The following is a 27333-nucleotide window of genomic DNA, read 5'->3' on the forward strand; positions in this document are numbered from 1 at the left end:
GCTAATGCAGCTGGTAACTACAGGCTGAAGCCAATGCTTACTGTTCCAAAAGTCCTAATGCCTTTAAGAAGTATGCTATATCTACTCTGTCTGTGTTCTATAAATGGAACAAAGCCTGGATGACAGCACATCTGTTTACAACATGGTTTACTGAGTATTTTAAGCCCATTGTTGAGACCAATTGCTCAGGGAAAAAAAAAAAAAATTCCTTTCAAAATATCACTGCTCATTGACAATGCATCTAGTCACCCAAGTATACGGAGATGTGCAATGAGATTAATGTTGTTTTCACATCTGCTAATACAACATCCATTCTGCAGCCCATGGACCAAAGAGTAATTTCAACATATGAGTCTTATGATTTGAAAAAACAATTTGTAGGGGCGCACCTGGGTGGCTCCGTTAGTTAAGCATTCGACTCTTGATTTCGATTCAGGTCATGATCTCATGATCTCATGGGACTGAGCCCTGCATCGGGCTCTGCACTCGGTGGGGAGTCTGTTTGAAGATCCTTTCCCTCTGCCCTTCCCCCCACTTGCACACTCGCCCTCCCTAAATAAATTAATCTTTAAAAAATTTTTTTAAAGTTTGTAAAGCTATAAACGCCATAGATAGTGATTAGTCTGATGGATCTAGGTAAAGTAAATTGAAAACTTTCTGGAAAGGATTCATCATTGTAGATGCCATTAAGAATATTTGTGATTCGTGGGAAGAGGTCAAAATATCAACATTAACAGGAGTTTGGAAGTAGATTCCAATCCTCTTGAACAACTTTGGGGGGTTCAAGACTTTGGTGGAGGAAGTAATGGCAGATGTGATGAAAACAGGAAGAGAATTAAAATTAGAAGTGGAGCCTGAAGATATAATTAAGGTGCTATAATCACATGAGAAAACTTTGAGGAGGAGTTGCTTTCTTTTTTTTAAGACTTTGTTTATTAAATTTTATTTATTTATTAGAGAGAGCACACATGAGCATGAGTGTGCAGGGGGGCGGGGGCAGAGAGACAGAGGGAGAAGCAGACTCCCCACTGAGCAGGGAGGCCATTGCAGGGCTTGATCCCAGGACCCTGAGATCATGACCTAAGTGGAAAGCAGCTGCCCAACCAACTAAGCCACCCAGGTGCCCCTATTTATTTTTTTTAACAGAGAGATAGTGAAAGAGAGCGCACAAGCAGGGGGAGCGGCAGGCAGAGGGAGAAGCAGGCTCCCTGAAGAGCAAGGAGCCCGATATGGAACTCGATCCCAGGACCCTGGGATCATGACCTGAGCCAAAGGCAGATGCTTAACCAAATGAGCCACTCAGGCATCTCAAGGCTTTGCTTTCTTATGGCTGAACAAAGAAAATGGTTTCTTGAGATGGAATCTACTCCTATTGATGCTGAGAGGACTGCTGAAATGACAACGAAGGATTTAATATATTCCACAGACACAGCTGATAAAGGAGCAGCAAGGTTTGACAAAACTGACTCTAATTCTGAAAAATTTCTACTCTGGATACAATGCTATCAAACAGCATGTAACAGGGAAATCATTTGTGAAAGGAAGAGTCCATCAATGTGGCAAACTTCACTGTTGTCTTATTTTAGGAAAATGTCACAGCACCCCCCCCCAACCTTCAGCAACCACCACCCTGATCAGTTATAGCCACCCTCGATCAACATCAAGGCAAGACCCTCCAAGAGCAAAAAGATTACAATATACTGAAAGCTCAGATAATGGTTAGCATTTTTTAGCAATAAGGTATTTTTAAATTAAGGTATGTACATTTTTTAGACATAATACTATTGCACACTTAACAAACTACAATATAGTGTAAACATAATTTGTATATACACATGGAAGCTAAAAATTTCATTTTACTCATTTTATTGCAATACTCACTTCACTGTGGTGATCTGGAACCAAGCCCACAGTATTCTCTAAGGTATGACTGTATAAATGTTAGTACTATTAAAGGGAATCAGACTAAAATAATCAGGTCATTTCAAAAGTATTTTGTGACATATACAAATTGTCTTGTACACATAAAAACTATCTCTGGGGGGTGCCTGGGTGGTTCAGTTGTTAAGCGTCTGCCTTTGGCTCAGGTCATGGTCCTGGGATAGAGCCCCACATGGGGCTCCCTGCTCCGCGGGAAGCCTGCTTCTCCCTCTCCCACTCTGCCTGCTTGTGTTCCCTCTCTCGCTGTCTCGCTCTGTCAAATAAATAAATAAAATCTTTAAAAACAAAAACAAAACTATCTCTGGGAAGATGATTGGAAACTGATAGCACTGGTGGCCAGCATCTGAGGAAGGGACTCAAGAGCCTGAGACACAAAAATGACAGGGAGACTTTACACTGTCTATTTTGTATTTTTCGAATGGTCCTGGGATCAAGCGCCACATTGGGCTCCCTGCTCCATGGGAGGCCTGCTTCTCCCTCTCCCACTCGCCCTGCTTGTGTTCCCTCTCTTGCTGTGTCTCTCTCTGTCAAATAAATAAATAAAATCTCAAAAAAAACAAACAAATCTTAAATATTAGAGTAAGAAAAATTCATTTTCTGGCCAAAGCATTTACATGAAACTGAGTTCCAACAGTTTAATATTTTTGCAACTTTCCACAAGCACTCACATTTCTAATGTTCCCCATCCCCACAAACAAAGATTCTGAGAACTAGAAAAGTAATTCATATGACCATTAAGATTTACAGTACTTGGTAAGAATCTAAATGCGGATTGATAAAATGAGCCTCTTTCCAGTTGTTTCCCTTTAATAAGATCAGCACAGTGTTATAATACAAAATTCTTTTTTTTTTAAGATTTTAAATAATCTCTATATCCAACATGGGGCTGAAGTTAAAACCACAAGATCAAGAGTTGAATGCTCTACCAATTGAGCCAGCCAGGCACCCAATACAAAATTCTTTTATTTTTATTTTTTTAAGATTGATTGATTTAGGGCGCCTGGGTGACTCAGTTGGTTAAGCGACTGCCTTCGGCTCAGGTCATGATCCTGGAGTCCCTGGATCGAGTCCCGCATCGGGCTCCCTGCTCGTCAGGGAGTCTGCTTCTCCCTCTGACCCTCCCTGGTCTCATGCTCTCTCTCTCTCTCATTCTCTCTCTCTCAAATAAATAAATAAATGTAAAAAAAAAAAAAAAGATTGATTGATTTAAGAGAGCAAGAGAGAGAGAGAGGACACGAGGGGCGGGGAGAGCAGGAGGAGTGGGAGAAGCAGACTCCCTGATGAGCAGGGAGCCTGACCAGGATCATGACCTGAGCCCAAGGCAGATAGATGCAGGTTCTTAACCAACTGCGCCACCCAGGTGCCCCACAAAATTCTTTTAATGTCTCTCTTACACATACACTTTCATTCCCTCAAGTATGGAAAGGAAGACATCAAAATGTTAATAGCTGTTATATGTGAGTGTGAGGATTTATAGACTTATTTTTTTCATTTTCCTGATCAGTACTTTCTAGTTTATTCTTTCAATGAATGCAGTTTATATGAATTTTTACAATGCAAATAAAAAAGAGAATTGCATGATTCTTCAAAGTGCTAGAAACTTAAATGCAAGGTAGGAATGAAGCAGGAATTTTTTAAGTTTTTAACTCAAAATCTACAAGTGTTACAACTTTGCAAAGGAGAAAGATTTTCATTTAAATTTTTCAAAATTCCTTGAATACACTGGAAAACATTCTTCTAAAACTATTACTGGGTCAAGATTTGGGGAGAAGAAAAAAGACTATCAAACTATTTAGATATCTAGAATTCCACACTAACAAATTTGAAAATCTCATGAAGATGATTTTCTGTCAAAATAGAAATTAGTTGCAAAACAATTAACCTGAATTCTTCAGAATATTATGAAAGACAAAAAAGACCAGGGAAATGTTCTAGAGGTTAAAGAACACTAAAGAAATATTGATGTGGGAAGCAAAGGCAAAAGAAAAATTAAATTTCGTTACTACCTACAACCCACTGACAAGTCCTTGACACAGGCAGAGTGACATTCCTCTAGAAGCTCAGCTGCCTCCATGTTAATACTTCGCTAAGGGCAAAAGGCAATCTTAGCCCAACCCCCAAGATCCTGTAAGTCTTCTTTAACATATAAAAATTCCTTTGGAAACTTCCTTTATCTCTATCCCCCACCCAAGATATATGTTGGCAATCATTCCCCAAGCATGTGGCCCACAAATATATATCTGAAGGGTCTCATGACAAAGGTTTTATTAGACAGTAATAAATAGCCTTTTCCTAACAAGAGCTAGCCATCTCAAGGTCCTGGAAACCCCGCTTCCAAAATTCCTTAGAGACATATGCTATTCCTAACCCCCTCCCAACTTGGAAGTATATAATCGGCCAGTCCTCATGACCCCAGCACAGCTCTTTGCGCCCACAGGTCCAGTCCCTGTGCTTTAATAAAACCAACTTTTTAGGGACCCCTAGGTGGCTCAGTAGTTAAGGGTCTGTCTTCAGCTCAGGTCATGATCTTGGGGGTCCTAGGATCGAGCCACACTTTGGGCTCCCTGCTATGGGAAGCCCAGGGGGAAGTCTGCTTCTCCCTATCTGTTGGCCCCTCCCCCTGCTCATGCTCTCTCAAATAAAAAAAAATCTTTTTTTTTTTTTTAAAGATTTTATTTATTTATTTGAGACAGAGAGAATGAGAGACAAAGAGCATGAGAGGGAGGAGGGTCGGAGGGAGAAGCAGACTCCCTGCCGAGCAGGGAGCCTGATGCGGGACTCGATCCCGGGACTCCAGGATCATGACCTGAGCCGAAGGCAGTCGCTTAACCAACTGAGCCACCCAGGCGCCCTAAAAAAAAATCTTTTAAAAAAACAAAAACAAAAACATCTTTTTGCACCGAAGACATCTCAAGAATTCTTTCTTGGTCATCGGCTCCAAACCCCAACATTTCCTACCTTAATATGACAATTAAATGCCATGTACGGTCCTGAATTGGGGGGGAAAAATCCATCTTTAAAAGACATTACTGGGGCACTTGGGTGGTTCAGTCAGTTCAGTCAATCAAGCGTCTGACTCTTGATTTCCGCTCAGATCATGATCTCAGGGTTGTGAGATCGTCCGGCTCCATGCTCAGCGGGGAGTCTGCTTGGGATTCTCTCGCCCTCTACCCCTCCCCCCACCCCCTGTACTCAAGCTTGCACGTGCTCTCACACTCTCTAATAAATAAATAAATAGATCTTTAAAAAGACATTGTGACAAACTGGAATAATCTGAATATACACTGTATATCTGATAAGAGTATTGTATTGTTAAATTTCCTAACTGTGGCACTTTTATTGTGTTTAGTGAGACAATGTCCTTGTTCTCAGGTAACACGTGCTTCAGTATTTACAGTCATGTCTGCAATTAACTCAAACACTTTAGGGGATATCAAGTGGGTGTCTACGTAATACAGCAATAGTTATATGTTATATATGTTAACAACTGGTGAATCTTCGGAGTACAATGGGTATTCATTATACAAGTCTAGCAACTTTCCAATCAATTTTATATTTCTCAAAATAAAAAGGAGGTAAGGACAACAAGGCCAGGGTGCCTCCTACAGGTCAAGGCTACCACTATCATGCCAAAGCTGCCCACTCTGGAGGATCCAAAAGTACAGGAGGTAAAAGTTCTGTGCTTAAAGTTGCAGCCCATCAATATGGAGCTCAGTGTGAAAAACCGAACAAAGAGTTCATGCTCCAGGGGCTCCTAGTAGGGCTCGGTCTGTGGAACATATGACTGCTGATCTCAGAGTTTAAGTTTGAGCCTCACGTTTGGTGTAGAGATTACTTTAAAATCTTAAAAAAAAAAAAAAAAGCTTATGCTCTGCTGCTTAAAGAGAAAGATCTGCAGTGATGTTTTTAAAAAAGGCAAGTTTGTCAACAAGTGTGCTCTGGACTTCTTTGGGCAGATGAGGCTTCCTGTGTGGAGCCTTTACAGAATAATAGACTTGCATTAATTATTCCACCTAAGATTTTTTCTTGTTTCAAATAGCAGGCAAAATTTGAAGAGAATGTGTTGGACAAACTGGACTGGGTGCAATCCGACCTGGGAGAGCTGTCAGAGGTCACCAAGGGAAACAGACTAACCCTTACAAGAGTATCTCTATCACTCAAGACCAAGACCAGAGGCCACTCCCTGAGATAGAAGATCTTAAGTGTGCCAAATAGGGAAGCTGCCCTTTTCTCTGAACCACGGAAAGATGGGTCTACCAACCACTCAGTCATGAGCCCAGACAGTAACTTATGTAAACTCCCACACAGTTTAAACTGACCAATAAGAGTGTTCTTTCTGGGATCACAAACGTTAACAAAGAAGTTAATTTATGTGATTTGGCAGTTATTCTATACCATTTCCTTGCCATTAAAATGTCTAAAGGACAAAAATAATAAAATTTTAAAAATTAAAAGTTGGGGAAGGGGGAAAACTGGAAACAACCTAGAAGTCCAACAGTTTAATAACTAAAGCCCATTGAAAGAATGAGAAAGTATTACATCGAATTATAATTTAAACATGGTAATTTGGGGCACCTGGGTGGCTCAGTTGGTGAAGCATCTGCCTTTGGCTCAGGTCATGTTCCCGGGGTCCTGGGATCTAGCCCCCGCTCCCTGCTCAGCGGGGAGTCTACTTCTCCCTCTGCCCCTCCCCCACTCATGCTTGCGCACGCTTGCTCGCTCTCTCTGAAATAAAATCTTTTCAAAGTTAATAAATAAATAAATAAAACGTGGTAATTTTATTGATGATTACTTTTAAACTTTAAAGCAGAAAGGTAGGAAAAACCCTAATAATAAGGAAAAACAGCAAAAGAAGAAAGATCCAACCAATTTTACTTTGAATTCGCATAAAGGTGGTATATCCAAGAGAATATTCAATAAATAAAATTAGAACAAATTTCGAATTGCAGCACAGAGCCTCGAGATCCTCTCCCTCTCCCTTTACCCCCCACCCCAACTTGTGCATTCTCTTTCTCTAAAATAAAATCTTAAAAAAGAACTAAAGATAAAAATAAACCCCAACAAAAAAGAACAGTTAATACCTATGTAAATTTTAAAACATTAAGTTTTCCCAAAACACTGCTGAAAATTAAGACAAACTTCAAACTGCTAAAAATATTTCCAACTAGTTTATGTGAATATAAAGGATATTTAAAAAGGGCTCAAGCAAATTAAAAAAAACAACAACAAAAAAATAGGCAATTCTCAAGCAAGCTTATACTGTAACACCAATAAAATCAAACCAATACAAACAGACATGAAAACAAATGGTTTTGGGGTGCCTGGGTGGCTCAGTCACTGGGCGTCTGCCTCCGGCCCAGCTTGTGATCCCAGGGTCCTGGGATTGAGCCCCGTGTCAGGCTCCCTGCTCAGTGGGAAGCCTGCTTCTCCCTCTCCCATTGCCCCCTGCTTGTGTTCCCTCTCGCTGTCTCTCTCTGTCAAATAAATAAATAAATCTTAAAAAAAAAAAAAAGAAATGTTTTTTTCTTTCTTTTTCTTTCTTTCTTTTTTTTTTTTTTAAGATTTTATTTATTTATTTGACAGAGAGAGGCAGTGAGAGAGGGAACACAAGCAGGGGGAGTGGGAGAGGGAGAAGCAGGCTTCCCGTGGAGCAGGGAGCCCGACGTGGGGCTCGATCCCAGGACCCTGAGATCACGACCTGAGCCGAAGGCAGACGCTTAACGACTGAGCCACCCAGGCGCCCCGAAATGTTTTTTTCTGAAATTGAAATTTCAGGGATTTAATGGTCAAACCTAGGACTCTCAAAGGTACATATGTAAGAATGTATGACAGGGATGCCTGGTGGCTCAGTCAGTTGAGCATCTAACTCTTGGTTTCGGCTTAGGTCATGATGGCAGGGTTGTGGAATGGAGTCCCACCTCCAGTCTGTGCCCCACCTGGAGTTTACTTGAGATTCTCTCCCTCTCCCATGGCCCCCTCCCCAGGCTCGCACTCTCTCTAATAATTAAAATCTTTTTTAAAAAATGTATGAGAAATAAGAATGTACACTGATTCGCATTTCTGGAAAGCAATGCTGGGCTGGGCTAGGCATCAATATAAAAACCCTCCTGCCCTTTGACTCAGCTCTACCTCTAGGAACTAAAAAAATAATTATAACAAGTATGTTCATAACAGCATTACTTATAAGAGCAAAACAGCTAGAAATAATCTAAAGGTCTATCACTGGGGCACCTGGGTGGCTCAGTCGTTAAGCATCTGCCTTCTGCTCAGGTCATGATCCGAGGGTCCTGGGATCGAGCCCTGCATTGGGCTCCCTGCTCAGCGGGAAGCCTGCTTCTCCCTCTCTGGCTGTCTCTCTGTGTCAAATAAATAAATAAAATCTTTAAAAAATAAAAAATAAATAAAGGTCTATCACTAGAGACATGAGTAAATGAATCCATCTGACAAATTTCTGTAAGCCATTTTAAAAATTCTTGTTTCAAAGAATATTAATGGCATGGAAATGTGGCCACAATAAAAGTTGTACAAATGCAATTTTTTAAATATATAAATAATATTTATTTATACTTATAAATATTTATAATATTTATTATATCATAAGCACTATAATAAGTACATTATATCCATTATCTAATTTATTCTTTTTTTAAGATTTGAGAGAGAGAGCACGGAGTGGGAGGGGCAGAGGAGAGGGAGAGAGAATCTCAAGCAGATTCCTCACTAAGTGAGGAGCCCGATGCGGGGCTTAATCTCACAACACTGAGATCAGGACCTGAGCTAAAAACAAGAACTGGAAAAACAAAAAAAAAACAAGAGTTGGTCCCACAACTGACTGTGCCATCCAGGCACCCCTAATTTATTCTTTTTTTTCTTTAAGATTTTATTTATTTTATTTTATTATTTTTTTTTTTTTAGATTTTATTTATTTATTTGACAGAGAGAGACACAGCGAGAGAGGGAACACAAGCAGGGGGAGCGGGAGAGGGAGAAGCAGGCGTCCCGCGGAGCAGGGAGCCCGATGCGGGGCTCGATCCCAGGACCCTGGGATCATGACCTGAGCTGAAGGCAGTCGCTTAACCAACTGAGCCACCCAGGCGCCCCAAGATTTTATTTATTTTAGAGAGCGCACGAGCAGAGGGAGAGGAACAAGCAGACTCCGTGCTGAGCATAGAGCCCAAGGCAAGGCTCAATCTTAGGAACCAAGATCACAACCTGAGTGGAAATCAAGAGCCAGATGCTCAACTGACTGAGGCACCTAGGCGCCCCCTTAATTTATTCTCTTAAAGGCACTATTAAGTAGCTCTTAAGTAGAGATGTTATGAGGATTCAGATTTTTCACTTAGTAAAGTACCTGGCACACAGCAAATAGTACTATTTACTTTTATTATCCCCATATTACAGATTTTGAAACTCAAGATTCAGAGAAATTAAGTGATTTGCTATAAAATCACATAGCTAAGGGGCCCATGGGTGGCTCAGTCCTTTAGGCATTTGCCTTCGGCTCAGGTCATGATCCCAGGATCATGGGATTGAGCCCCACATCGGGTTCACTGCTCAGCAGGGAGTCTGCTTCTCCCTCTTACTGATGCTCAAATAAATAAAATCTTTTTAAAAAAATCACATAGCTACTAAGTGGTGGAACAAAAATCTGAACTGAAAGGATTTAATTCTAGAATCTCCATTTCTTTCTTTTTTTTTTTAAGATTTTATTAGAGAGAGCAAGCACAAGCAGGGAAAGGGGCAGAGGGAGCAGCAGACTCCCCGCTGAGCAAGGAGCCCGATGTGGGGCTTGATCCCAGGACCCCGGGATCATGACCTGAGCCGAAGGCTTAACCAACTGAGCCACCCAGGTGCCCCTAGAATCTCCACTCTTAACTATTATGCTATACAATGTCTATACATTAAAAATACACAGAAGCAATAGTAAAGGAAATACACCAAAACAGTGATATCTTCTAAGTGGTAAAATCAGTGATGGCTTTTATCTTCCAAATGTTCTACATTTACACATAAATTACTTTTAAAACTATTTTTTTCCAGAGAACTTTAAAATACCAGTAACACAAGGACATCTGGCTGGCTGGCTCAGTTGGTGGAGCATGCAACGCTTGATCTCAGGATTGTAAGTTCAAGTCCCATGTTGGGTGTAGAGATTACTTAAAAATAAATTCATTATTTTTTACATAGAATCTTTTAAAAAATATCAGTAACACAAATATCAGTATTATAATACCTAGAAGACATAAAATCTTCATCAAAAGTTTAGTCTTGTTAGTTCAGTATCACAATACTTTCAAGAATGTCAACATTTTCTGATAAAGGGAAACTACTGGGGCGCCTGGGTGGCTCAGTCGTTAAGCGTCTGCCTTTGGCTCAGGTCATGATCCCAGGGTCCTGGGATAGGTCCTTGCTCTGTGGGAAGCCTGCTTCTCCCTCTCCCACTCCCCCTGCTTGTGTTCCCTCTCTAGCTGGCTGTCTCTTTGCCAAATAAATAACATCTTAAAAAAAAAAAAAAAAGGAAACTACTGATCAAAGCTCAATAAACAAAATGTAATGTTTAAAGAAATACTGGTCATAATATCTTCTGTTTTTCAAGAAAATATAAAGACAATAGTTAAAATATCCAATATGTCCAATGTATAAAGTAATGTTCTGGTGATTTAGCAGTGCAGCATCGAATGAATATGATGAAGAAATAAAGAAAAAACATTTTGCTTCTGGTATAACTATTCCCACTGTACACCAATTGTAACTTGGATAACTCTAGTTTACGTTAGCCAAGAATAATTCCTTTATTAACAAAAGGAAAGGAATATTTAACTTCAATATTCAAAACAGATTATTTTTTTTTTTTTTAAAGATTTATTTATTTATTTGAGAGAGCGAGAATGAGAGAGAGTACATGAGAGGGGGGAGGGTCAGAGGGAGAAGCAGGCTCCTCGCTGAGCAGGGAGCCCGATGCGGGACTCGATCCCGGGACTCCAGGATCATGACCTGAGCTGAAGGCAGTCGCCCAACCGAGCCACCCAGGCGCCCCAAAACAGATTATTCTTAGGGGCGCCTGGATGGCTCAACTGGTTAAACATCTGACTCTTGGTTTCGGCTCAGGTCATGATCTCAGAGTTGTGAGATCGATCCCCACATCCAGCTCAGCACAGAGTCTGCTTGAATTCTTTCTCTTCCTCCCCCTCAGCCCCTTCCCCTACTTGTGTGCATGCACTCTCTCTCAAATAAATAGATAGCTCTTTAAGTTGTTATTTTAGATTTAGATTAGCCTTTTTGGCCCTCTTTTAACCTAGTCATTTTGCAGCGTATATTCTTAGTTCTGCCATTCTGCAAAGGAGAACTGTCCTAACATACCTGTCTTAACTGCTTTCTAGATTGAAAAATCTTTTCACATCTTATATTAGCTCTAATAACTGAAAGCCAAACTCTATTTACATTCTTTTTTATTAACAGTAATTCAAGAGGTAACAGCTGTGATAAAGCCCTGTAAAATTACCAATCAGCTATGTTATTACAGACAGAAGAATGGACAGCCCATTTATTTACTACATAGTAGTTCAAAGGCATTATAAAACTATGTATTTGACATCTCCATTTCAATATCTCAAAGGCACTTCTAACTCAACATAATCTCATCACTTAAACTAATCTTCCTTTTGTGTGTGTCCCCTATATAAAACAAAGTGAACCAACCTAATATATCCAATTCAGCAATTCAGAAACCTAAGAGTTATTTTTTGACAACTCCCTTTCCCTCACTCATAACCCAATCCATCATCACGTCTTATAGATTTGTCCTCCTAAAACTTTCTCAAATTGATGCACTTTACTACATCTCCACAATCCCCTCCTTACTCCATCCAGGATACTACCATAGCTCACTCGGCTACCTTACTATAACAACTTCCTAAATCTTATCATTGCATCCACTCTTGGCCCTTCTCAAATCCAATCTACTACGACAAGAATGACCTTTCAAAATGCAAATCTGATTATGTCATTCCCTCTAGGTGTTCAATGCCTTTACACTGTATCTCAGTTGAAACAAAAATCATTAACATAACATTTAAGGAATTGATCTGACCCTACCTACCTACCTCTTTAGCCTCAACTGCAACTTCCTGTGCTCTGATAACAGGCCTCTCAGTTGTTTTTTTTTCTTAAAGATTTTATTTATCTATCAGAGAGAGAGAATGAGAGAGAGAGCATGAGAGCGGGGAGGGTCAGAGGGAGAAGCAGACTCCCTGCCGAGCAGGGAGTCCGATGCGGGAGTCCCGAGACTCCAGGATCATGACCTGAGCCGAAAGCAGTCGCCCAACCAACTGAGCCACCCAGGCGCCCCAGGCCTCTCAGTTTATTGTCATGCTCCTTTTACCACAGACCTTGAACAAACAGTAACTAAAAACACAGGTTCTAGAATTATATTGTCTATGTCCCAAAACTGGATCTGCCAACATACTAACTTTTGGCAGTTAACTGGAAGCAATTTAATCTCTCTGACCTCAGCTTTCCCAACTCTACAATAGGGGAAATGGTAGTATCTATGTCATGGAGGTTTTGTAAGGGTCAAATATGTGTAGAGAACATACTGCTCATAACCAGTAAGCACTTCATGCCAAACTCCTCTACTTGCTTTATTTTCTTATTTTTCTTTTTTAAGGTTTTTATTTTAATTCCAGTATAGTTAACACACAGTGTTATAGTAGTTTCAGGTGTACAATATTCAACAATTCCATACCTTACTCAGTGCTTATCATAAGTATACTCCTTAAATCCCCACACCCACCTCCCCTCTGGTAACCCTCAGCTTGTTCACTATAGTTAAGAGTCTGTTTCTTAGTTTATCTCCCTCATTCTTTTTTTTTTTCCTTTGCATGTTTCTTAAATTCCACAAGTAATATCATATGGTATTTGTCTTTCTCTGACTTATTTCACTTAGCATTATACTCTCTAGCTCCATCTATGTTGTTGCAAATGGCAAGATTTCATTCCATTTTATAGCTGAATAATATTCCACTGTATATATATACCACCTCTTTTTTATCCGTTCATCTATCAATGGACACATGGGCTGCTTCCATGCTGCAATAAATATAGGGGTGCATGTAGCCCACTGAATTTGTTTTTGTATTTTAAGAGTAAATACCCAGTAGTGCAATTACTGGATCATAGGGTAATTCTATTTTTATTTTGAAGTTTTATTTACTTAAGTAACCTATACACCCAACATGGGGCTTGAGCCCGAGATCAAGAGTTGTACACTCCTCTAGCTGAACCAGCCAGGCACCCTATTTTTAACCTTTTGAGGAACCTCCATACTGCTTTTCACAGTAGCTGTACCAGTTTGCATTCCCACCAATAGTGCACAAGGGTTCTTCTTAATCCACACCCTTGACAACACTTGTTATTTCTTGCCTTTTTGATTTTAGCCATACTGACAGGTATGAGGTGGTATCTCATTGTAGTTTTGATTTGCAGTTCCCTGATGATAAGTGATGTTGATGAAGCATCTTTTCATGTGTCTGTTGGCCATCTGTATGTCTTCTTTGGAGAAATGTCTGTTCATGTCTTCTACCCATTATTTCTTTTCTCTCTCTCTCTTTTTGTAAGCTCTATGCCAAGCTGGGGCTTGAACTCATGACCCTGAGATCAAGAGTCACATGCTCTACCAACTGAGCCAGCCAGGCACCCCTCTTCTGCCCATTTTTGAATTGGATTGCTTTTTGGGTGTTTAGTTATATCAGTTCTTTATATATTTTTGGATACTCTTTATCAGATATGTCATTTGCAAATATCTTCTCCCATTCAGTAGGCTGCCATTTAGTTTTTTGATTGTTTCCTTCACCTTGCAGAAGCTTTTTATTTTGATGTTGTCTAAACTCCTCTTTCTTCAATCTCTGGTTATCATCTCCACTGGGAAACTTTTCCCAACCCAATTCTTTCCAGGCACAATTAACTGCTTTTGTGTGTGTGTGTGTGTGTGTAATGCTTCTATAAGGTCTGCTTATACTCAATTAACACTCATGTCATCTCACTGTTCTGAACTGTTTACCAATCTATCTCATCCTACTAGTAGGTAGTTCCTTAAAGGCAGAGGCTATCTTACTAATCTTTGAATCTGATGTACCTAACACAGTAACTCTGATAGTAGGCATTCAAGAAATATCAGAGTGAATATAGAAATCAGGTAAACAATGAAAAATAAGGTTTTAATACAAGAATTGTGATGTAAATAAAAAGATTTTATGTACAATTATGTTTTTTTTCAAGTATGGTCTACAGCTACCTGTGTAAAAACTGCCTACTGTATTTTTTTTTTTAAGATTTTATTTATTTATTTGAGAGAGAGAGAACGAGAGACAGAGAGCAGGAGAGGGAGGAGGGTCAGAGGGAGGAGAAGCAGACTCCCTGCCGAGCAGGGAGCCCGATGCGGGACTCAATCCCGGGACTCCAGGATCATGACCTGAGCCGAAGGCAGACGCTTAACCATCTGAGCCACCCAGGCGCCCCTGCCTACTGTATTTTTAAAATGCATACCTCTGGCCCCTCATCAAACCTATATATCTACAATTTTTCATAAACTTTTTTTTTGTAAACCAAAGGTTGAAGTTGCTAGATTAGCATAACAAATTTATGCAATTACTAAATATAATTTATGAAAATGTATAATACAGTGGTCAAACATTACCCTTCAAAGTCCTTAAGAGTAATGAAGTCATTTAATTGAACCTACTACAATTATTTGTAAGCCAAGACTACTGGTAGGTTGTATTCAACATTTTTGAATAGGAGAGTCTGAGGGATAAAATAAAACTCTCTGGAGATTATATCTAATAGGATATTCTCCTTAACCTAGTTTGGAAGTGAAAAGAGGCAACAATTTAAAATATAAACAATTTAACCTACATCAAATTATGCCCAAACCTGAGAAGCACTAATAAACAAAATATAAACTACTTGGATTATTTAGGACATATCTGCTCTCAATTATCTCCATTATATATTCCACTATAGTAAGATCCACCTTTAAGTTACATTTCTAAGCTTTGTGTCCTCTCTAATATTCCCCCACAAAAAAAAAACAATTTAACAATACACATATTTTATGACTTTCCTTTCAATCATTACACAATAGATAATCTGTGAACTAATATTTGCAGAGAAAATGAGTCAAAACACAACAAACCCTGCCTTTTTGTCATTTTTTCTTCAAAGAGAAGAAAAAGCTCTTGTGAGTTTTCCCAAATCACAATGCATAGTTTTCCTTTAATACTTAAAGTACAGTTACAAGATAAAAAATGAATTTTTTTACTGTCAACAAAATCTAGCATATTGATTAATCTTAGAATCCCTTTCAAAATAAAAATTGAGCCTACTGTGTGACATAACAGACTCAGAACAGAATTATAAAAGGTACCTTAGATATCCTTTAAGTCAATATTTACATTATGGATCAGGGCCTGAAAGGTTGAGTGGTTGCCTAAGGTCACACTTACTAACAGAACTAGAATTAAAAATCTAAATTTACTGGGGCACCTGGGTGGCTCAGTCATTAAGCGGCTGCCTTCGGCTCAGGTCACGATCCCAGGGTCCTGGAATCGAGCCCCACATCCGGCTCCCTGCTCTGCAGGAAGCCTGCTTCTCCCTCTCCCACTCCCCTGCTTGTGTTCCCTCTCTCGCTGTGTCTCTTTCTGTCAAATAAATAAGTTAAATCTTTAAAAAAAAAAAAAATCTAAATTTACTAAATGCAAGGTAATGTCCTGAACTGGATCCTGGAATAGGAAAAAGGACATCAGTGGAAAAATCTGGATAAATCTGAATAAAGTCAGTAATTTAGTTAATAGTTTTATATCAATATGAACTTCGTAATTTCAACAAATATATCCACTGTTATATAAAACATTAACAGGGGCGCCTGGGTGGCTTAGTCGTTAAGCGTCTGCCTTCGGCTCAGGTCATGATCCCAGGGTCCTGGGATCGAGCCCCGCATCGGGCTCCCTGCTCTGCGGGGAGCCTGCTTCTCCCTCACCCTCTGCTTGCCTCTCTGCCTACTTGTGCTCTCCCTCTCTCTCTGTCAAATAAATAAAGAAAATCTTAAAAAAAAAAAAAAATTAACAGAGCAAGCTGGGTAAAAAGTACATGAGAACTCTCTGTACTAATTTTTCTGTAAATCTAAAACTATAAAATAAAATTAAATTAAAATAAAAGGCTTACTTTAAAAACTCTAAATCTAAAACTAATGTCTAATCCAGAATGCTTCCTTTCTATCTGTATAACATTCCCTAACAGAAAGGCATTAAATTCTAAGTATTCAAAGGTAACAAAATAAAGCACCTCCCAACCAACACAATCAAAAGAAATCCTCCCTGTTTTTCTGCTTAACACTGAATTCTTACTATATAGTCCAGGCATTTTACTTATTTCATTGAATTCTCACAACTGTCCTAAAGTAATTATCAACCCAAATTATATCTGAGGTTGAAAAAAGTTAAGTAATTTGCTTACTATCACCTAGGCACTTTAGAATCATGTGTACTTGAATGAGCAAGAAGAATTTGCTACTAAATTTTACAGATTCTATCTTCACAGTGTTTTTCACTGTGATGTGTTTTTCACATCAAAACCTCTTGTCTGTTCTAGAGAAAAAAACCTCCCACTTTTTTTTTTTTTTCAAGATTTTACTTATTTGAGAGAGAGCACAAGCACAAGCAGGGGGGAGGGGCAGAGGGAGAGGAAAAAGATTTCCGGCTGAACAGGGAGCCCAACACGGGGCTCGATCCCAGGACCCTGAGCGAAAGGCAGACACTTAACTGACTGAGCCACCCAGGTGCCCCCAAAACAAGCATTTAAATCTCTAGTCTTTCCCCCTTAATCCATTATGATGTACATCTATAGTTGTTTACTGGCTTCCCAGAATCTACCCCCACTTTTTTTTTTTTTTTAAGATTTTATTTATTTGACAGAGAGAGACACAGCGAGAGAGGGAACACAAGCAGGGGGAGTGGGAGAGGGAGAAGCAGACTTCCTGCAGAGCAGAGACCCCGATGCAGGGCTCGATCCCAGGACGGGATCATGACCTGAGCCGAAGGCAGACACTTAACAACTGAGCCACCCAGGCACCCCTACCCCCACTTTTTAGTAAAGGAACTGATTTCCTTCTGGGAAATTACCTCTCCTCTACCTAGATAGGACTATGTATAAATATGCCTAGTTCTGGGGCACCTAACTGGCTCAGTTAGTAGAGCATGTGACTCTTAATCCTGGGGTTGTTGAGTTTGAGCCCCATAGTGTGTAGAGATTATTTTAAAAAAATAAGATTTTAAAAATAATAAATAAATAAATAGCCCTAGTTCTGCCCTCATAGATGATTGGACATGAACCCTACTAAGCCAATCCCACTCTCTGTTCTCAAGGATCCTAAATCCTGAGCAAAATGAGACAAGTTTGGGGGGGAAATGGGTGCCACTAATTTATTCCGGTGGCCTGTTTAGACTGTCAATTCATGGGGCGCCTGGGTGGCTCAGTTGATTAAGTGTCCAACTCTTGGTTTCCTGGCTCAAGCAAGGGTTGTGAGATCAAGCCCCACATGGGGCTCTACGCTGGGTGTCGAGCCTGCTTAAGATTCTCTCTCCGGGGGTGCCTGGGTGGCTCAGTTGGTTAGGCGATTGCTTTTGGCTCAGGTCATGATCCTGGAGTCCCGGGATCGAGTCCCGCATCGGGCTCCCTGTTCGGCAGGGAGTCTGCTTCTCCCTCTGACCCTCCCCCCTCTCATGCTCTCTCTATCTCATTCTCTCTCTCAAATAAATAAATAAAATCTTTGGAAAAAAAAAAAAAAAGATTCTCTCTCCAGCTCCCTCTTGTTCCTACCCTCCAAGCACCTGCTTATGCTCTCTCCCTCTCAAAAAACAAACAAAAATGTCAATTCATTCCTGTTATCAACATCCCAGGAACTCCCAGACTGACTCTCCAACCTTCCTTTTATGTCTATGAGCAAATTAGTAGCCTTACAATAAGTTTCTTTTCTCCTTAAGACAATGTTACTTTTCTGCCAGCAAAGACTCTAATGGATACAGCACCCCTGACGCATTTAAGATCTCTAAATCACCTCGAAAGTATAACTCAATCCTCCTGCTCAAAAATCTTAAATTACCCACAACTTCCCACTATTACACTCTTCTCTAGGGAGACTTTTCAGGGTTCTCCCGATTTGGGTCCAATCAACATTTCTGAGCTTATTTCTCACCAATGGCATCACATATACTAGCGCTGTCTTCTCCACTTGGAATGCTATCCCACCATCTTTGCCTATAAATCTTATCCACCATTCCAAATCTACTTCAATTATTCCCTTGTGTGTAAATTCTTATCAATTCCACTAACACACCAAAATATTGTTAAAAAAAAAAAAATCCCCATGCCACTTTGCAGCTATTTTATTCCATATTCTGCACTTATTTCTGTATGGATTATATTCTTCCACTGACCCCACTAACTCTTCCAAAAGGCAAGGAGTAGAAATATGTCAAGTACGTGCTGTCACAATTCAATCAAGAATAGTATCTCCAGGGCGCCTGGGTGGCTCAGTTGGTTAAGTGTCTGCCTTGAGCTCGGGTCATGATCCCAGGGTCCTGGGATCAAGCCCCACATCGGGCTCCCTGCTCAGTGGACAGCCTGCTTCTCCCTCTGCCTACCACTCCCCCTGCTTGTATGCTCTGTCGAATAAATAAAATCTTAAAAAAAAAAAAAAAAAGAATAGCATCACCAGGGGCACCTGGCTGGCTCAGTCAGAGAAGCACACGACTTTTAGTCTCAGGGTTTTAAGTTCAAGCCCCAAGTTGAGTGTAGAGACTACCTAAATAAATAAACTTAAAAAAAAAAAAAAAAGATAATATCACAATATTGGCTATAATATTATGAAAAAATTTAAACCAATCAAATTGTTTTTGAGAATTGGTATATGCAAATTTGGGATCAACTTCTGCTTCTGAGCAATGATAGAGTAAATGGGACAGGATTTATTTTCCTGTCATAAGACCTGAAGAACTGGGAAAATATAAAATTCCTTTTTAGGCACTGAACAAGAGGCAACACATGACCATAACCTCTGAGAGAAGTAAAACAAGGTAAGTTCTATGGTTACTGGCTTTCTACCTAAAAACACTTTCCAGAATGCAGCACAGGCAAAGGGATTCCAAGTAAAGCATAGCACTCTCTGAGCTAAGAAGACCAAGAGTTTAGGAGAGCCAAGCCAACCGAAATAGAGAAAGTGGACTTTCTAGAGAAAAAATTCCAGAACTGTTTAGGGGATGCCTTCCAATATTTTGCTGAATTAAGTTCCACATGCACAGGGTGAAACTCTGATAAGGCCAGGCAAAGAACAACTACCAGGCAGCTAAACTCCCAGAAGTCACACAGGCTGGAAGATGTCTGAGTTCGAACTCAACCACAATGGAGGGTCCTTGTTGAAGACTTATGGCACTCAGTAGAGACCCCCAAAAGGGTTATAACTTAATAGTAAAGCTAAATTAAGTAGAATTATAGTGTCAAATTATATGTCTCTATGGCTCTACGTATCTTGTATATGTGAATGTCTTCCAAATTTATGCCACCATCTAAGAGGTCTTATACCTAAATATCTTCTTGCTGTCTCCCCTGCTCACCTCTCAGAAGTTCAAACTCTTCCCTATGTTAATTCCTCATGCTCCTTCCTTAGGTCCCTCAAGTCAGAAATAAAAGGTCATCCTTGATTTAAAAAAAAAAAAAAAAAAAAAAAAATAGTAAAGCTAAATTAGCCCTAGTATAAAGACTACTCTAAATTTACCTTAGTGAAGCTTAAAAACAACCCTGAAGGGATTAACCTGATCCACAAGTAACTGCCCATCAGAACAAAGTTTAACATTCTTTAAAAATAGACAAAAAATTCAGCATAAAAAGAAAAAAGTGACAACATACTCAGCTCAATCAAAAATTAAAAGACATACCAAAAAGTGCTGGCTTCAGCAGCACATGTACTAAAATTACAACGATACGGAGAATATTAGCATGGTTTCTGTGCAAGGATGTCATGCAAATTCACGAAGCCATCCATAAAAAAAAAAAAAAATTTTTTTTAAATGCATGGGTGCCTGGCTGGCTCAGTCAGTGGAGCATGCGATTCTTGATCTCAGAGTTGTAAGTTCAAGTCCCATATTGGGTGTAAAGATTACTTAAAAATAAAATCTTTTAAAAAATGCAAATTAAAAAAGAAAGACTACCAAAAATCCCAGGAAATGTTATCCATAACTGGCAGAAAAACTGATCAACAAAAATAGACCTTAGAATGAAAGAGAAATTAGCAGAAAAGGGCATTAAATTAGTTTTTCTAAATACCTATAAGCATTTAAATAATAACATATACATAATGAGGAGAGAAAAGAGGAAAAAAACCAAAACAGAACAAAATGGAACTTCAAAGGATGAAAAATACAATTCAGAAATGTAAAAATATACTAGATGGGATTAATAGCATATGTGACACTGAAGAAAACACATAAATTTTTAAAAGATCCATTAATATGAAGACATGAAAATAAGAACTAACCGGGCACCTGGGTGGCTCAGTTGGTTAAGCGTCTGCCTTCGGCTCAGGTCATGATCTCGGGGTCCTGGGATCGAGCCCCGCATCGGGCTCCCTGCTCAGCGGGAAGCTTGCTTCCCCCTCTCCCACTCCCCCTGCTTGTGTTCCTGCTCTCACTCTCTCTCTCTCTCTCTGCCAAATAAATAAATAAAATTAAAAAAAAAAAAATCAATAATAAAAAAAGTCTTAAGACTAGTCAGAGAAAAAAAGACATGTCTCCTACAGAGAAACAAAAATAAGAATGACTGCTGAATTCTCATCTGAAATTGTGCAAGTCAAAAACATAATGGCATGACATCTTTCATATACTAAAAAAACTGTCAACCTAAACTATCATATACGGTAAAAAATATACTTTAAAATTGAAGGTGAGGGGCGCCTGGGTGGCTCAGTCGTTGGGCATCTGCCTTCAGCTCAGGTCATGACCCCAGGGTCCTGGGATCAAGCCCCACATCGGGCTCCCTGCTCAGCGGGAAGCCTGCTTCCCCCTCTCCTACCCCCCTTGCTTGTGTTCCCTCTCTCGCTGTGTCCCACTCTGTCAAATAAATATATAAAATCTTTTTAAAAAATAAATAAATAAAATAAAATCGAAGGTGATTCTACACACCTATCAGAATGGCTAAAATAAAAAAAAATTATAACACCAAATGCTATGAAATAAGCTAGTCACTAAAGGCCAAATATGTATGATTCCTTTCAAATACTATTTAATTCCCAGGGCCTGGGAGGGGCACGGAATGAGGAATAAGTGTGTAATTGATACAGAATTTTAACTGGGGAAAGATAAAAAGTTTTAGAAATGGATGGTAGAGAAGGTTGCACAACAATGTCAATGTACTTAATGCCACAGAACCATACTTTTTTTTTTAAAGATTTTCTTTATTTGACACAGAGAGAGAGAGAGAGAAGGAGAGAACAAGCAGGGGAAGCAGGAGAGGGAGAAGCAGGCTCCCTGCTGAGCAGGGAGCCTCACTCAAGGCTCAATCTAGGACCCTGGGATCATGACCTGAGCTGAAGGCAGACAGCTAACTGACAGAGCCACCCAGACGCCCCGCACAGAACTATACACTTAAAAATGGCTAAAATGGTAAATTTTATGCTACATATATTTCCCACAATTAAAAAAAAAAGGCTAGTGAAGATATGAAAAAACTAGATTACTCACATATCGTTAGTAGAAATGTAAAGGTATTACTTATTTGAGAGAGAGAGAGAAACAGAGCACAAATGCGAGGGAGGGGAAGGGGCAAAGGGAGAGGCAGAGAGAGAATCTCAAGCAGACTCCATGCCCAGCGTGGAGCCCAGTGCAGGGTTCAATCCCACAATACTGAGATCATGACCTGAGCTGAAACCAAGAGTCCAACCCTCAACCGAATGAGCCAGCCAGGCTCCCCTCACTAGTAAAAATGTAAACTGTTACAGACACTATAGAAAAGTATGGCAGTTTCTTACAAAACTAAACATGTGTGTGGTATATAACCCAACAACTGAATTCTTGGATATTTATTCCAGATAGCAAAACTTACGTTCACACAAAAACCTACACCATTTGTATGCCTGTACTTCATTTGTAGTAACAAAAAACTGGGAAATACCCAAATAGCTTTTAGTAGGTAAATGGTTAAACAAAACATGGTACATACATACCATAAACAACTACTTTGCAATAAGAACAAACCACTGGTACATTTAACAACTTAGATGAATCTCAAGCAAATCATGCTAAGTGAAAAAAAACTTATTTCACACACTCCCTAAATGTCAAAATTGTAGAGATGAAGAACACAAGTGATTTCTAGGGGTTCGGGAGGGTAAGGGAGAGAGGCAGCTGTGACAATAAGGGTAGCACAAGTGATCCTTGTGATGGAATTATTCTGTATTGACTGTGGTAGCTGTCATAGGAATCTACACATGTGATAAAACTGCACAGAACTAAATATATACACAAATTCACACACAGGGGTGCCTGGGTGGCTCAGTCGGTTGAGCAACTGCCTTCGGCTCAGGTCATGATCCCAGGATCCTGGGATCGAGCCCCACGTTGGGCTCTCTGCTCAGCGGGGAGCCTGCTTCTCCCTCTGACCCTCTTCCCTCTCGTGCTCTCTCTCTCATTCTCTCTCTCTCAAATAAATAAATAAAATCTAAAAAAAAAAAAAAGAAAGAAAATTCTTAAAAAAAAAAAAAAAAAGAAATGTTAAAGTCAGGGCGCCTGGGTGGCTCGGTTAAGCATCTGCCTTCAGCTCAGGTCATGATCCCAGGGTCCTGGGATGGAGCCCCGCATCCAGCTCCCTGCTGAGTGAAGAGCCTGCTTCTCCCTCTTCTCGCCTCTCTGCTCGTGCTCTCCCTCTTGCTATCTCTCTCTCTTTCTCAAAAAAAATAAATAAAATCTTTCAAAAAAAAAAAAGAATACAGGAGTACATACCCAAAATTGAAAGCAGGTGCTCAAAGAGATTACGTGTATACCATTATTCACAGCAGCAATATTCACAATAGCCAAAAGGTAGAAACAACCCAAAGTCTATCAAAAAATGAATAAACAGGGGCACCTGGAGAGCTCAGTTGGTTGAGCATCCGACTCTTGATTTCGGCTCAGGTCATGATCTCAGGGTCATAGGACTGAGCCCCACCTGGGCTCTGCACTCAATGTAGAGTCTGCTTGAGATTCTCTCTCCCTCTTCTTCTGCCCCTCCCCCATCTCTCTCTCTCTCTCTCTCTCAAATAAATATTTGAAAAAATAGATGAATAAACAAATGAACACGTGAGATACACACACACATTCCTTTTCAACCTTTTAAAAAGGAATGAAATTCTAAGATATGCAACTATACAGATGAGCCATGAAAACATTATGCTAAGTAAGCCCAGACACAAAAGAACAAATACTGTATGACTCCACTTATATTAGCTACCTAGAAAATGCAAATTCATAGAGACAGAAACAACAGAGGTTACCAGGCCCAGGGAAGGTGGGGATGGGATTGGAGCTGTTCTTTAATGAACACAGAGTCTGTTTTGGATGGTAAAAAAAAGTTCTAGAGATGAATGATGGCAATGGTTACACAACACTGAGTGCATGTAATGCCACTGAACTATATACTTTAAAATTGTTAAAACGGTTCATTTTACGTAATTTTAACACAATTGGGGTTTGTTTTTTTTTTTAAAGATTTTATTTATTTATTTGACAGAGAGAGACAAAGCGAGAGAAGGAACACAAGCAGGGGGAATGGGAGAGGGAGAAGCAGGCTTCCCGCTGAGCAGGGAGCCTGATGCGGGGCTCAATCCCAGGACCCTGCGATCATGACCTGAGCCAAAGGCAGATGCTTAACGACTGAGCCACCCAGGCGCCCCGACACAATTGTTTAAAGAATGATGAAGTGTTACCAAAGATGAAAAGGGATTATTTCAAAATGAGAAAAGGACAGTTCAAGAATATACAATAATCTTGAGCACCTAGGTGGATCAGTTGGTTAAGCATCTGCCTTCGGCTAAGATCATGATCTCGGAGTCCTGGGACAGAGCCCTGCGCTGGGCTCCCTGCTCAGCAGGGAGTCTTGCTTCTCCCTCTCCCTGTGCACCCTTCTTACTCATGCCCTCTCTCTCTCCCTCAAATAAATAAAATCTTTAAAAATTTTTTAAAAATTAAAAAATAAAAATATACAATTCTAAATACGTATGTACCTAATAAAACTTCAAAATACATGAAGAAAAACTGACAAAACTGAAAAGAAAAAGACAAATTATGGTTGATATTTCAACATTACTCTATAATTGAGCAAACAGGTACAGAAAATCAATAGGTATACAGAAACTTAACACTCAAATAACTTGACCTAATTCACATTTATAAAGCACTCCATCCAACAAAGAATACACATTCCATTCAAGTGCTTATGGAACATTAACCAATGTTCCAAACTAGACCATACACTGGGCCATAAAACAAGTCTCAACAAATAGAAATAATTACAGTGCATTCTCTGACCCACAGAATTAGAAATTAAATTAGAGGAGTATTCCTAAATATTTGGAAATCAAACAATTCTAAATAACAAATGGCAGGGTACCAAAGCTGCTGCCACCAAGTCTGAATCCAATGCTGCCCGCCGGCCCACCTGCCTGCCAGACATGTACCCCGATTCCATATGGTTCTAAATCCAATATGGCAACTCTCAAGGATCAACGGATTCAGAATCTTTTTTTTTTTTTTAAAGATTTTATTTTATTTATTTATTCGAGAGAGAGAGAGAGAAACAGCATGAGAGGGGAGAGGGTCAGAGGGAGAAGCAGGCTCCCCGCCGAGCCGGGAGCCCGATGTGGGACTCAATCCCAGGACTCCAGGACCATGACCTGAGCTGAAGGCAGTCGCTTAACCAACTGAGCCACCCAGGCGCCCCTCAGAATCTTTATAAAGAAGACTATACCCCCCAGGATTAAATTACAGTTGTTGGGGCTGGTGCTGTTGGCACGGCCCATGCTATCAGTCTCTTAATGAAGGACTTGGAGATGAACTTGCTCTTGTGGATGTCATGGAAGACAAACTGAAGGGAGATATGATGGCTCTCCAACATGGCAGCCTTTACCTTATACCAAAAATTGTCTCTGGCAAAGACCATAACATGACTGCAAACTCCAAGCTGGTTATTATCACAGTTGGGGCATGTCAGCAAGACAGAGAAAGCCATCTTAATTTGGCCCAGCATAAAGGGAACATCTTTAAATTCATCATTCTTAATACTGTAAAATACAGCCTAAACTGCAAGTTGCTTGTTGTTTCCAATCCAGTAGATATCGTGACATACGGCTTGGAAGATAAGCAGCTTTCCCAAAATACCTTTTTATTGGAAGTGGTTGCAATCTGGATTCAGTCTAATTCCATTACCTAATGGGGGAAAGGCTGGGAGTTCACTCATTAACTGTAATGGGTCGGTACCTGGGGAGCATGGAAACTCTAGTGTACCTGTAGGGAGTAAATGTTGCTGGTGTCTCCCCAGAAAAATCTGTGCCCTGACTTTGGCACTGATACAGATAAGCAACGGTGGAAAGAGGTTCACAAACAGGTAGTCGACAGTGCCTATGAGGTGATCAAACTGAAAGACTACACATCCTGGGCCACATGACTGTGGCAGATTTGGCAGAAAGTATAATGAAGAATCTTCTTTGGTGGGTGCATCCAATTTTTACCATGATTAAGGGTCTCTATGGAATAAAAGATGATGCTTTCCTCTGTTTTCCCTGCATCTTGGGACAGAATGGAATCTCAGATGTAGTGAAGGTGAATCTGATGCCTGAGACAGAGGCCCATTTGAAGAAGAGTGCAGATACACTTTGGGGGTAATCCAAAAAGAGCTGCTGTTTTGAAGTTTTGAAGTTTTCTAATGTTGTACCACTTCACTACAACAGGATTTTAGTTGGAGGTTGTGTATATTATTGTCCTTATTATCGGTTACTCTAGTAATATTAAAATGACCCAGGAAAAACATCAGTTTCCTAAAGTTACAAATAGAAATAGTTCACAAAACCCTGCAGCCATATCCTGATGTTAGATGATACCTATCTCGTGTAGTCTTGAATTGGTTAATGTAAAATAGTTCCACCACCTCAGAGACACCACTGCCAGTGTTGCATATGCTGCAGTTGCTCTTCAAACCAGGTATGTAGTTACCGTGTGTTATTTAACTCCTGGTCCCTTCATCCAACATGTCTAGTCCAACCACATCCTGGGATGCTTGAAACACTCTCCCTCTGCCCCTCCCTGCTGAGAGAGAGAGAGAGAGAGAGAGAGAGAGAGAGAGAGAGAGAAAGAAAGAAAGAAAGAAAGAAAGAAAGAAAGAGAAAGAAAGAAAGGGTGAGCGAGCAAACGGACAGACATCAGTTCTACATAAACTCGTCTAGCATATAAACACTTACCAACTTAACTTATGAAGTCAACAATACCATGATACCAAAACCAGACATGAATAAGAAATCTATAGACCAGTATTTCCCCAGGATATGAATGCAAAAAACTCTGAACAAAATATCAGCAAGTAGAAGCCAGCAACTTATGAAAATAATAGTGTATCATCACACCAAGTGGAGTTCATCCCTGGACTGAAAATCAATCAATATAGCTCAGTATATTAGACTTAAGAAGCATAATCATATGATTTCAGTAGAGGCAAAAAAAAAAACCATTTGACAAAGTTCAATTCATTCCTGACAAAAACTCCCAGCAAACTGAACATAGAAGAAACTTCCTTAACTTGATAAAGAATATCTGTAAGAGCCCTACAGTTAATATCATATGTAATGAGGATATCTACTCTCACCACATCTATTCAAGATTGTACTGAAGGATCTAGCCAGTGCAATAAGGCAAAAAAAAGGGAGGAGGAGGAGGAAGGAAGGGCATGCATTCACACTGGAAAGGAAGAAATAAAACGGTCTTTAATCATAAACATAACTGTCTACTTAGAAAATATCAAATAATCTATAAAATAGCTACCTGAACTTAGTACTAAGTGAATTTACCAAGGTTGCAAAATACAAAGTCAATACACAAAAATCAACTGTATTTTACACAGTATTAACAAAATTGAAATTTGGAGGAAAAAAAGTAACATTTACAATAACTTCAAAAATCTTCAAATACTTAGGGATAAATATGTACAATATTTGTATGCTGATAACTACGAAGCACTGATGATAGAAATAAAAAATAAACTAAATAAATGGAGAGATATACCCTAGTGGTAGAGTGGAAGACTTGATATCATTAAAGGGTCAAT

General features: G+C 39.8%; 1 protein-coding gene and 2 pseudogenes across 3 annotated transcripts in view; 2 read left to right on the plus strand and 1 right to left on the minus strand.

The window, feature by feature from the left end:
• Positions 1-27333, minus strand: part of TAOK1 (TAO kinase 1) — a 158164-nt gene that overhangs the window by 109176 nt on the left and 21655 nt on the right. The window contains exon 1 of one of the 3 annotated variants that reach the window (XM_035027671.1): positions 26229-26325. The exons of 1 other annotated variant lie outside the window; for it this stretch is intronic. The gene's annotated coding sequence lies outside the window, so the exon portion shown is untranslated. Of the gene's footprint in view, positions 1-8172; positions 8213-26228; positions 26326-27333 lie in introns of those variants that run through there. One more of the 3 variants, XM_035027670.1, reaches the window with a different exon arrangement.
• Positions 5568-26182, plus strand: LOC118025119 (annotated as a pseudogene).
• On the plus strand, positions 19935-20055 carry LOC118025372 (annotated as a pseudogene).

This window comes from Mirounga leonina, unplaced genomic scaffold (assembly GCF_011800145.1).
Source record: "Mirounga leonina isolate KUSES-001 unplaced genomic scaffold, KU_Mleo_1.0 Mir_200, whole genome shotgun sequence".
Classification (NCBI taxonomy): domain Eukaryota; kingdom Metazoa; phylum Chordata; class Mammalia; order Carnivora; family Phocidae; genus Mirounga; species Mirounga leonina.